The sequence below is a fragment of the Lipotes vexillifer genome, unplaced genomic scaffold, assembly GCF_000442215.2.
Source record: "Lipotes vexillifer unplaced genomic scaffold, Lipotes_vexillifer_v1.1 scaffold194, whole genome shotgun sequence".
In the NCBI taxonomy this organism is placed as follows: domain Eukaryota; kingdom Metazoa; phylum Chordata; class Mammalia; order Artiodactyla; family Lipotidae; genus Lipotes; species Lipotes vexillifer.
Genome location: NW_006771758.1, coordinates 1929710 through 1941693, shown reverse-complemented (window position 1 = coordinate 1941693; position 11984 = coordinate 1929710).

Below are 11984 nucleotides of genomic sequence, written 5' to 3'. Positions count from 1 at the left end.
AAATAGGGTATGTATAGCCTGAGTCCATATTTATCCCAATGTCAGACAACCAAAAGTTTTCCATAAATAATAATGGTTACATAGTTTCACATTCCACAGACAAATAAAGACTATACATCGTTCAACATTGTTTCACCAAGTAAATATCAAATGCTTCCTGTGATCTCTGATATGCTGCGCTGAGTGCTGCAGAAACAAAGATGAAAGAGACACAGTCTTTACTTTTAAGAAACTCCAGGTATGGTTGGGAAGGCAGACATACAAACGAGTAAAATTATAATACAGCAATTAGAGCAACAACAGAAATAAGGTCAAAGTAGAGAAGAGCTCAGAAAAAGTGACGGAATCTATTGCGCAAAGGGCGACATCAGTGGAAACTTCTTAGAAACTTGCTACTCAAAATGTGGTCCCCGGACCAGCAACAGCAGCATTACTAGCTTGTGAGAAATTCAGATTCTCTCTCCACCCTGAGATAAACCGAATGAGAATCTACATTTTAACAAGATCTACAGGTGATCATCTGCACATTAAAGTTTGGGAAGCACTGTCACAGAAGATATCATCTCTGACTCAGTTTTGAAGATGAATTATGCTTTTTTTAGGCAAGCCAATGGGCAGAAATAAGAGAAATACTTTCCAGGTAGAGGGATAGAGGGAACGAAATATATTGGGAAGCCATTATCAGTTTACCATTGCTGGGGCAAAGTGTGTGTGTGTGTGTGTGTGTGTGTGTGTGTGTGTGTGTGTGTGTGTGTGTGTGTGCTCTCAGCAGGGGTGAGGATAATAGAAGGGGTAGACAAGTTTAATCTAAGGCTATAAATCTAGGACCTAGATTTTAAAACACACAAAAAGTTGGAACTCTAGTTGTAGAGAGGAAAAATGTCATTGAACAAGGAGAGAAGGTCAAATTTGTGTTTAAAAATATATTCTGGCAGCAGTGTGGAGAGTGGATTTGAGAGAGGGAAAGCTGGTGAAAGAGAAACCAATCTGGAGATGATTTCTGACTTGCTCCTAGTACCAAATTATTGTTCATACTCATTCTGTCATCTGCTGTGTGGGTGACATGTGGAAATTGTAACTCGGAGCTCTTAAGCCACAGTTGGACAGCAAGGCACAGCTGTTTTCCTCCCTCTTAAAATCCCAGTGAAATAAGGGCTGGGTTATTATAGTTTGGGTGTATTGAGCTCTCCCTGTACCTTTCAGTTCACCAAATGCCCACATCCACTGCTGGAGCCAGCTCATGCACCCAGAGGACCATCAGGTACCAGTGAGAAAGCCTGTGGCTTCCACACAGTCCTTTGTGGGACTCACCTCTGGGCTTGACTCCCCCTGGCAAATGACCCAGAGAGGAAGCTTCTAGAGCAGGATGGATGAACAGATCGGTTTCTCAGAGAGCATTTATCCTGCAGTTCCTACTCTGCCTGGAACCTCCCAACACACAAGACCACCACACTCAGGAGAAGGCAGAACATATCCCATTCAGCAAGATGCGCAGTGTGTGTGTGTGTGTGTGTGTGTGTGTGTGTGTGTGTGTGTATGAGTGCGTCTTCAGTGACTTTGCATTTCTTCCCAAGTCATCATGAGTAGCTGGTTTCAGGGATAACTGAATCATACAGATACTGTTAGGAGGAGTTTTAGAGATCATTTGTTACCATTCACCAGCTATTACTTGGCACTGTGTCAGGTGTATACAATGAATAAGATATCAGTTGAGGACCAAACACATCACAGTCAAATTAAGATAATTCAAGGCAAGCCTATTTCAAAAGGACTGTTTAACACTGTGGGTTTAGAAGAACCATAGTAAGTAGTACAGAGGGAAAGAACAGCCAAGGAGCAGTTACCACCCCTAGGCCCAAAGAAATGAGGAACGGGAGTGGTCAGTTGCTTGTGGAAGCAGAGAGTCAGCTGGAGAAAAGGTGCCTTGAGAGGACAGGACATTTAGTGAGAAACAGAGGAAGCCCAAGGCAGCAACACAAGGAGGAGGCTGTGGAATAAATGTGCTGACCCCACCTCCTCCCTTCCCCCCATCAACTGCTGGGGTTTCTTGTTGGCCGAACCCAACTGGAAGCTAGAGGACAAAGAAATCCCAGTAGAGTAGCCCACAGAGGCCAGTCTTCAGGGGCAAGGGCAGGGTGAGAAGACTGAAGTAGGTCTGGAGGAGCAAGAGACGATATCCAGGGCTTCCCTGGTGGCGCAGTGGTTAAGAATCCGCCTGCCAATGCAGGGGACACGGGTTCGAGCCCTGGTCTGAGAAGATCCCACGTGCCGCGGAGCCACTAAGCCTGTGTGCCACAACTACTGAGCCTGCGTGCCACAACTACTGAGCCTGCACTCTACAGCCCGCGAGCCATGACTACTGAAGCCTGGGCGCCTAGAGCCTGTGCTCCACAACAAAGAGAAGCCACCGCAATGAGAAGCCCGCACACCACAACAAAGAGTAGCCCTGGCTCGCCACAACTAGAGAAAAGCCCATGCACAGCAGCAAAGACCACTGCAGCCAAAAAATAAAATAAATAAATGTAAAAAAAAAAAAGAGAAGATATCCAGTACACATGCCAACCTTTCTGTAAGAAGCCTCGGGCTAGTGAAAAAGTCCAACACATAAATAAATACAGTTGATTTTACGCTTTGCAGACTTTATACTTGCAAACTGCCTGCTCACTAAAATCTATCTGTAACCCCAAAGTCAATTCTTGCAGCCCTTTCACAGTCATTCATGACATGCCCATGCCCAGAGCAGAGAAAAATTTATCACTCTACATGCACATTCCCAGCTGAGGTCGAACAAGGCGAGGCCCTGCCTTCTCGTTTCAGCTCATACCATAAACTAGTGTCTTTTTTGAGGTCTATTTAGTGCCAAATTTTTTGCACTTGTGTACATTTTATTGGTCATTTTGCTGTTTAAAGTGACCCTCAAGCATAGTGCTGCGGTGCTGTCTCATGTAAGTGAAAGAAGGCTGTGATGTATCTTATATGTGTTAGATGAGTTTCACTCAGCGTGAGTTATAGTTCTGTTGACCGTGAGTTCAATGTTAACGAAGCCACAAGACATAAGAAACAAGGTGTTTTTGAACAGAAATGTGCATAAAACAAGGTTATGTGTAAATCAGGTGACTTTATTAAACATAACCACTGAATGATGAGACTCAACTGTGATTGCAAAGCACTGCTGTAGGTCATCTGATGGAGCAATGGTCACAATCCAGTGAGAGCACAGAGAGTGAAAATACCCAAGGAAGCAGGGAGGGCTTCACAGAGGAAGTGATATTTGAGCTGTGTCTTAAAGGGTAAATGGGAGCTCCTAAGGAAGGGAAGGTCTGGAAGAACGTTTCAGGCCAGAGAAACCAGCATATGCATAAAAACACATCTTATTCCACCTTCTTCCCTTGCATTAATTGGATGTTAGGATTGGGAACCTTGGGGCCTAAAGCCAGCAGGTGCTGGAGAATCAGTTAAAGGAACCTAGTAGATTATGGTTCCTCACCCTCCAGGTTCACATCTACCCACACCCCTCTCTACCCATCTAGAGCTAACAAGGAGTTCCTGATCCCTTTTCATTTTCTCGGACTCATTTTGACTACAAATGTCTATAAGCTGAGACAAGCTATACAAACATTTACTTGCTTTTCTGTTATGTATATCTCAAAGCTCTTTCCCAGTTAAGATGATGTTTGACCTCTCCAGCAGCTTTGACATGGGAGGGTGGGTGACGGGGTCTCACCTGACAGAAAAGGGAAGTGAAACACAGCATGCGGAGGTTGTAGAGCAACTCAACACAAGTGAGAATAGAACTCAGATCTTATTCCAAGTCCTGCATTCTTCCTAAAGACCACGCCCAAATTCAAATCATGGTAATAATAATAAAAACAATACAAGCTCCCATTTCTTTAACATCTTTATTGGAGTATAATTATTTTACAATGGTGTGTTAGTTTCTGCTTTATAACAAAGTGAACCAGCTATATGTATACATATATCCCCATATCCCCTCCCTCTTGCGTCTCCCTCCCACCCTCCCGACCCCACCCCTCTAGGTGGTCACAAAGCCCCGAGCTGATCTCCCTGTGCTATGTGGCTGCTTCCCACTAGCTATCTGTTTTACATTTGGTAGTGTATATATGTCCATGCCACTCTCTCACTTCGTCCCAGCTTACCCTTCCCTCTCCCCGTGTCCTCAAGTCCATTCTCTATGTCTGCATCTCTATTCCTAGTCTGCCCCTAGGTTCTTCAGAAACTGTTTTCTTTTTTTTTTTTAGATTCCATATATATGTGTTAGCATACGGTATTTGTTTTTCTCTTTCTGACTTACTTCACTCTGTATAAACAGATTCTAGGTCCATCCACCTCACTACAAATAACTCAATTTCATTTCTTTTTATGGCTGAGTAATATTCCATTGTATATATGTGTCACATCTTCTTTATCCATTCATCTGTCGATGGACAGTTACGTTGCTTACATGTCCTGGCTATTGTAAATAGTGCTGCCATGAACATCGTGGTACATGTCTCTTTGAATTATGGTTTCCTCCAGGTATATGCCCAGTAGTGGGATTTGTGGGTTGTATGGAGTGTCCTGTTTTTAGTGTTTTAAAGAACCTCCATACTGTTCTCCATAGTGGCTGTATCAATTTACATTCCCACCAACAGTGTAAGAGGGTTCCTTTTCTCCACACCCTCTTCAGCATTTATTGTTTGTAGATTTTTGACGATGGTCATTCTGACTGGTGTGAGGTGATACTACATTGTAGTTTTGATTTGCATTTCTCTAATGATTAGTGATGTTGAGCAACCTTTCATGTGTTTGTTGGCCATCTGTATATCTTCTTTGGAGAAATGTCTATTTAGGTCTTCTGCCCAGTTTTGGATTGGGTTGTTTGTTTTTTTTTTGATATTGACCTGCACGAGCTATTTGTAAATTTTGGAGATTAATCCTTTGTCAGTTGCTTCTTTTGTAAATATTTTCTACCATTCTGAGGGTTGTCTTTTCGTCTTGTTTATGGTTTCCTTTGCTGTGCAAAAGCTTTTAAGTTTCATTAGGTCCCATTTGTTTATTTTTGTTTTTATTGCCATTTCTCTAGGAGATGGGTCAAAAAGGATCTTGTTGTGATTTTTGTCATAGAGTGTTCTGCCTAATGTTTTCCTCTAAGAGTTTTATAGTATCTGGCCTTATATTTAGGTCTTTAATCCATTTTGAGTTTATCTTTGTGTGTGGTGTTAGGGAGTGTTCTAATTTCATTCTTTTACATGTAGCTGTCCAGTTTCCCCAGCACCACTTATTGAAAAGGCTGTCCTTTCTCCATTGTATATTCTTGCCTCCTGTATCAAAAATAAGGTGACCATATGTGCGTGGGTTTATCTCTGGGCTTTCTATCCTGTTCCATTGAGCTATGTTTCTGTTTTTGTGCCAGTACCATACTGTCTTGATTACTGTAGCTTTGTAGTATAGTCTGAAGTCAGGGAGCCTGAGTCCTCCAGGTCCGTTTTTCTCTCTAAAGACTGCTTTTGTTATTCGGGGTCTTTTGTGTTTCCACACAAATTGTGAAATTTTTTGTTCTAGTTCTGTAAAAAATGCCATTGGTAGTTTGATAGGGATTGCATTGAATCTGTAGATTGCTTTGGGTAGTACAGTCTTTTTCACAATGTTGCTTCTTCCAGTCTAGGAACACAGTATATCTCTCCATCTGTTTGTATCATCTTTAATTGCTTTCATCAGTGTCTTATAGTTTTCTGCATACAGGTCTTTTGTCTCCTTAGTTAGGTTTATTCCTAGGTATTTTATTCTATTGCTTGCAATGGTAAATGGAAGTGTTTCCTTAATTTCTCTTTCTGATTTTTCATCATCAGTATATAGGAATGCAAGAGATTTCTGAGCATTAATTTTGTATCCTGCTACTTTACCAAATTCATTGATTAGCTCTAGTAGTTTTCTGGTGGCATCTTTAGGATTTTCTATGTATAGTATCATGTCATCTGCAAAGAGTGATAGTTTTACTTTTTCTCTTCTGATTTGGATTCCTTTCATTTCTGTTTCTTCTCTGATTGCTGTGGCTAAAACTTCCAAAACTATGTTGAATAATAGTGTTGAAAGTGGGCAACCTTGTCTTGTTCCTGATCTTAGTGGAAATGGTTTCAGGTTTTCACCATTGTGAACGAGGTTGACTGTGGATTTGTCAAATATGGCCTACATTATGTTGAGGTAAGCTCCCTCTATGCCTACTTTCTGGAGGGTTTTTATCATAAATGGGTGTTGAATTTTGTCAAAAGCTTTTTCTGCATCTATTGAGATGATCTTATATGGTTTTTCTCCTTCAATTTGTTAACATGGTGTATCACATTGATTGATTTGCGTATATTGAAGAATCCTTGCATTCCTGGGATAAACCCCACTTGATTATGATGTATGATCCTTTAAATGTGCTGTTGGATTCTGTTTGCTAGTATTTTGTTGAGGATTTTTGCATCAATGTTCATCAGCGATATTGGTCTGTAGTTTTCTTTTTTTGTGACATCTTTGTCTGGTTTTGGTATCAGGGTAATGGTGGCCTCGTAGAATGAGTTTGGGTGTGTTCCTCCCTCTGCTATATTTTGGAAGAGTTTGAGAAGGATAGGTGTGAGCTCTTCGCTAAACGTTTGACAGAATTCACCTGTGAATCCCTCTGGTCCTGGGCTTTTGTTTGCTGGAAGATTTTTAATGACAGTTTCAATTTCAGTGCTTGTGATTGGTCTGTTCATATTTTCTATTTCTTCCTGGTTCAGTCTCAGAAGGTTGTGCTTTTCTAAGAATTTGTCCATTTCTTCCAGGTTGTCCATTTTATTGGCATAGAGTTGCTTGTAGTAATCCCTCAGGATCCTTTGTATTTCTGCAGTGTCAGTTGTTACTTCTCCTTTTTCATTTCTAATTCTATTGATTTGAGTCTCCTCCTTTTTTTTCTTGATGAGTCTGGCTAATGGTTTATCAATTTTGTTTATCTTCTCAAAGAACCACCTTTTAGTTTTATTGATCTTTGCTATTGTTTCCTTCATTTCTTTTTCATTTATTTCTGATCTGATCTTTATGATCTCTTTCCTTCTGCTAACTTTGGGGGTTTTTTGTTCTTCTTTCTCTAATTGCTTTAGGTGTAAGGTTAGGTGTTTATTTGAGATGCTTCTTGTTTCTTGAGGTAGGACTGTATTGCTATAAACTTCCCTCTTAGAACTGCTTTTGCTGCGTCCCATAGGTTTTGGGTCATTGTGTCTTCATTGTCGTTTGTTTCTATGTATTTTTTGATTTCCTCTTTGATTTCTTCCATGATCTCTTGGTTATTTAATAGTGTATTGTTTAGCCTCCATGTGTTTGTATTTCTTACAGATCTTTTCCTGTAATTGATATCTAGTCTCATAGCATCGTGGTTGGAAAAAATACTTGATACAATTTCAATTTTCTTCAATTTACCAAGGCTTGATTTGTGACCCAAGATATGATCTATCCTGGAGAATGTTCCATGACCACTTGAGAAGAATGTGCATTCTGTTGTTTTTGGATCGAATGTCCTATAAATATCAATCAAGTCCATTTTGTTTAACGTATAATTTAAAGCTTGTGTTTCCTTATTTATTTTCATTTTGGATGATCTGTCCATATGTGAAAGTGGGGTGTTAAAGTCCCCTACTACAGTTGTGTTATTGTCGATTTCCCCTTTTATGGCTGTTAGCATTTGCCTTATGTATTGAGGTGCTCCTATGTTGGGTGCGTAAATATTTACAATTGTTACATCTTCTTCTTGGCTTGATCCTTTGATCATTATGTAGTGTCCTGGTTTGTCTCTTGTAATAGTCTTTATCTTAAAGTCTATTTTGTCAGATATGAGAATTGCTACTCCAGCTTTCTTTTGATTTCCATTTGCATGTAATATCATTTTCCATTCCCTCCGGTCTGTATGTGTCCCTAGGTCTGAAGTGGGTCTCTTGTAGACAGCATACATATGGGTCTTGTTATTGTATCCATTCAGCCAGTCTATGTCTTTTGGTTGGAGCATTTAATCCATTTACATTTAAGGATATTATCGATATGTATGCTCCTATTACCATTTTCTTAAGTGTTTTGGGTTTGTTATTGCAGGTCTTTTCCTTCTCTTGTGTTTCCTGCTTAGAGAAGTTCCTTTAGCATTTTTTGTAAAGCTGGTTTGGTGGTGTTGAATTCTCTTATCTTTTGCTTGTCTGCAAATATTTTAATTTCTCCATCAGATGTGAATGAGATCCTTGCTGGGTAGAGTAATCTTGGTTGTAGTTTTTTCCCTTTCATCACTTTAAATATGTCTTGCCACTCCCTTCTGGCTTGCAGAGTTTCTGCTGAAAGATCAGCTGTTAACCTTATAGGGATTCCCTTGTAGGTTATTTGTTGTTTTTCCCTTGTTTCTTTTAATATTTTTTCTTTGTATTTAATTTTTGATAGTTAGATTAATATGTGTCTTTGCATGTTTCTCCTTGGATTTATCCTGTATGGGATTCTCTGCAATTCCTGGACTTGATTGACTCTTTCTTTTCCCATATCAGGGGAATTTTCGACTATAACCTCTTCAGATATTTGCTCAGTCCCTTTCTTTTTCTCTTCTTCTTCTGGGACCCCTATAATTTGAAGATTGGTGTGTTTAGTGTTGTCCCAGAGGTCTCTAAGACTGTCCTCAACTCTTTTCATTCCTTTTTCTTTATTCTGCTCTGCAGTAGTTATTTCCACTATTTTATCTTCCAGGTGACTTATCTGTTCTTCTGCCTCAGTTATTCTGCTTTTGATTCCTTCTAGAGAATTTTTACTTTCATTTATTGTGTTGTTCATCATTGTTTGTTTGCTCTTTAGTTCTTCTAGGTCCTTGTTAAACGTTTCTTATATTTTCTCCATTCTATTTCCCAGATTTTGGATCATGTTTACTATCATTACTCTGAATTCTTTTTCAGGTAGACTGCCTATTTCTTCTTCATTTGTTTGGACTGGTGGGTTTTTACCTTGCTCTTTCATCTGCTGTCTGTTTCTCTGTCTTCTCACTTTGCTTAACTTACTATGTTTGGGATGTCCTTTTTGCAGGCTGCAGGTTCGTTGTTCCCAATTTTTTTGGTGTCTGCCCCAATGGCTAAGGTTGGTTCAGTGGGTAGTGTAGGCTTCCTAGTGGAGGGGACTAGTGCCTGTGTTCTGGTGGATGAGGCTGGATCTTGTCTTTCTGGTGGGCAGGACTGCATCCGGTGGTATGCTTTTGGGGTGTCTGTGACCTTATTATTATTTTAGGTAGCCTCTCTGCTAATGAGTGCGGTCGTGTTCCTGGCTTGCTAGTTGTTTGGCATAAGGTGTCCAGCACTGTAGCTTGCTGGTTGTTGAGTGGAGCTGGGTCTTAGCGTTGAGATAGAGATCTCTGGGAGAGCTTTCACCATTTGATATTACATGGAGCTGGGAGGTCTCTGGTGGACCAATGTCCTGAACTCAGCTGTCCCACCTCAGAGGCACAGGCCTGACACCCGGCCAGAGCACCAAGACCCTGTCAGCCACACGGATCAGAAGAAAAGGGAGAAAAAAAGAAAGAAAGAAAGAAGAAAAATAAAAATAAATAAAGTTATTAAAATAAAAACTAAAAGAAAATTATTAAAAATTAAAAAAATTAAAAAGTAATAAAAGAACGTAAGAAAGAAGAGAGCAACCAAACCAAAAAACTAATCCACCAATGATAACAAGTGCTAAAAACTATACTAAAAAAAAAGGAGAGACAGAACCCTAGGAGAAATGGTAAAAAGCAAAGCTATACAGACAAAATCACACAAAGAAGCATACATATACACTCTCACAAAAAGAGTAAAAGGAAAAAAATATATATATCTATACATATATAAAAAAAAGGAAGAGAGCAACCAAATCAGTAAACAAATCTACCAATGATAATAAACTCTAAATACTAAACTAAGATGAACATAAAACCAGAAACCAGTCAGTTCCATACAGCAAACCCCAAGTCTACAGTTGCTCCCAAAGTCCACTTCCTCAGTTTTGGGATAATTCGTTGTCTATTCAGGTATTCCAGAGATGCAGGGTACATCAAGTTGATTGTGGAGGTGTAATCCGCTGCTCCTGAAGCTGCTGGGAGAAATTTCCCTTTCTCTTTGTTCGCACAGCTCCTGGGGTTCAGCGTTGGATTCGGCCCCGCCTCTGCGTGTAGGTCGCCTGAGGGCGTCTGTTCTTTGCTCAGACAGGACGGGGTCAAAGGAGGGCTGATTAGGGGGCTCTGGCTCACTCAGGCCGGGGGAGGGAGGGGTACGGAGTGTGGGGCGAGCCTGCGGTGGCAGAGGCAGGCGGAATGTTGCAGCAGCCTGATGCGCGCCGTGCATTCTTCCGGGGAAGTTGTCCCTGGATCACGGGACCCTGGCAGTGGCAGGCTGCACAGGCTCCCGGGAGGGGAGGTGTGGATAGTGACCTGTGCTTGCACACAGGCTTCTTGGTGGAGGCAGCAGCAGCCTTAGCGTCTCGTGCCTGTCTCTGGTGTCCGTGCTGATAGCCGCGGCTCGTGCCTGTCTCTGGAGCTCGTTTAGGCGGTGCTCTGAATCACCTCTCCTCGTGCACCCCGAAACAATGGTCTCTTTCCTCTTCGGCAGCTCTAGACCTTTTTCCGGACTCCCTCCCGGCTAGCTGTGGCGCACTAGCCCCCTTCACGCTGTGTTCACGCAGCCAACCCCAGTCCTCTCCCTGGGATCAGACCTTCGAAGCCAGAGCCTCAGCTCCCACCCCCGCCCTCCCCGGCCGGTGAGCAGACGAGCCTCTCGGGCTGGTGAGGGCTGGTCGGCACCGATCCGCTGTGTGGGAATCTCTCTGCTTTGCCCTCCGCGCCCCTGTTGCTGCGCTTTCCTCCGTAGTTCCGAAGCTTCCCCCCACCTCCCCCCGTCTCCTCCAGTGAAGGGGCTTCCTAGTGCCAGAGGTTCAGGTCCTGTCCCTATTCTTTTGTCTCTGTTTTTTCTCTTTCCTTGTGCCCTACCCAGGTACGTGGGGAGTTTCTTGCATTTTGAGAAGTCTGAGGTCTTCTGCCAGCGTTCAGGTGTTCTGTAGGAGTTGTTCCACATGTAGATGTATCTCTGATGTATTTGTGGGGAGGAAGGTGATCTCCACATCTTACTCCTCCGCCATCTTGAATGCCTCCCAAAGCTCCCATTTTTGAGTATTTATGATGGCTCTGCTTACTGTGTTACATTGATTGTTTCATTTAATCCGAAACCCAAGGTATAGAAACAATTATGATCATCTCAATTTTGTAGATGAGGAGTACGGTGCTCAGTAACTTAGGAAAACCATTCATGATCCCATAATTAGTAACAGGCAGAATTCAGGCTTGAAGCTAAACTTGCCTCTTCCCAAATTCCATGCTCCCAACCATTCTGTGGGGTGGATTATAGGGCCACTACGCCAGCCTCTGAGCATATAGCAGCACCAACCTCATTGTACCTCGGCTATGTTGTTGCATTCCAAATCTGGTTTGGAATATGCTCAAACTCTCCTCATCCGTTCTCATCCAAAATTATGGTAAATAGTATTTGTTTAAATAAAGATGAAAGGTCCTTTGCTGTCAAGTTCTACGTAAAATATCTGACCTTCAGGGGAGGCCAGTTCTCTAGAAGTTGCGGAAGTGAGCAAAGTGAGAAAAAGACAGCAGAGAAGAGAGGGAATACACTTCCAAATGACCCAGGACAGAGCTGCAATATTTCAATAGCAAAAAAGCCCCCAATGTTTCATCTATAAAACAACAGAGCTACTTCTGAGGATTTTGTGAGGATAAAATTTGCCCATCCAGGGCTTCCCTGGTGGCGCAATGGTTGAGAGTCCGCCTGCCGATGCAGGGGACACAGGTTCGTGCCCGGGTCTGGGAAGATCCCACATGCCGCGGAGCGGCTAGGCTCGTGAGCCATGGCCGCTGAGCCTGCGTGTCCGGAGCCTGTGCTCCGCAACGGGAGAGGCCACAACAGTGAGAGGCCCGC